Raw genomic sequence first — 1,181 nt, 5'->3', positions numbered from 1 at the left:
TGTCAGCACAGAGCTCAAGGTGGGGCTCGAACTCACGAACCATGAGATCATAACCTGAGCCAAAATCAAGAGTCGGGTGCTTAACCGACTGAGCCACCCAGGTGTCCCTTGACATTTTTCATGGTTTCTGAATTTGTCTATGACAACAACTATCAAGCCCTTCACCCCAGGAAGGAGATGACCCCAGGAGGCCAACCACAGGCAATAATTAGGTATTTTACTGCCACATGCCTTGATCCTCGAGTTTCCCATCCCAAGGCCTAACATCAAATTCAAAGTATCCTACATTTCCCTCAGGTTTATTATCTCCAATCCATGCTCTGGTATCAACTTCTATTTCAGTTAGGGCTCTTTTGGGTTGCAAATAACTAACGCTGGCCAAGTAAAGCAAATAAGGAATAGATTGGAAGGATACGGGGTAGCCCAGACAATCAATGACTCCTCAAGAAGGACAGTTACCAGAACAGCTATCTCTGTACAGGAACTAATAACAATCAGTGCTACCATTGGAATGACTTCTGCATTATCCTGCTCTGGGAGCCCAACAGACACCAGGGTCAGCCTTTGGTTGGGGAAAGGGGAGGACACTATGGCATTCACATAAGACAGAGTAGTCTCCAGAAAAGGGAAGGGATTTTTTGTTTTTTAAAGAAGGTTAAAGATACAGGGATTCTTAGGGAACTCAAAAGTAGACAGTTCAGTCAGGATCCACAAGGTACTGGGGTGGGTGAGGCACCATGAGCCAAGTTTCCCTCCAGCTATATGGCCGTATTCCACGCCTGTTTGTCCATCAGCACACCCAGCCCCAACCTATGACCATTCAGGTAGACCTTAGTCTGAGTCTGACTGCACACTGGGAGCCCAAGAGCACCCATCAGCTGAGACCAGGTGTGTGTGTGTGGGTGGGGGGTGGGGGGAGTCAGATTTCATGGAATAAACATGGCGGCTGGGTGTGGTTACTTCTACACCTGACATGCAGTGGAGGAATTCCTAAACAGTGTAAATGCTGGTCAGGCAAGCCCAAATGACCTTCACTTAATTACCTTCCTCTACTTCCTTTTGTAATATACTCCTCAGGAAATCAATCTTAAAGAGAACTGACCCTGGCACAAAAACAGACACATAGACCAATGGAATAGAATAGAAACCCCAGAACTAGACCCACAAACGTATGGCCAACT

This window comes from Herpailurus yagouaroundi, unplaced genomic scaffold, assembly GCF_014898765.1.
Source record: "Herpailurus yagouaroundi ecotype Mexico unplaced genomic scaffold, PumYag 557, whole genome shotgun sequence".
NCBI classification, from domain to species: Eukaryota; Metazoa; Chordata; class Mammalia; order Carnivora; family Felidae; genus Herpailurus; species Herpailurus yagouaroundi.
The sequence above is the reverse complement of the archived record's forward strand: the minus strand, read 5'-3'. Positions refer to the sequence as shown.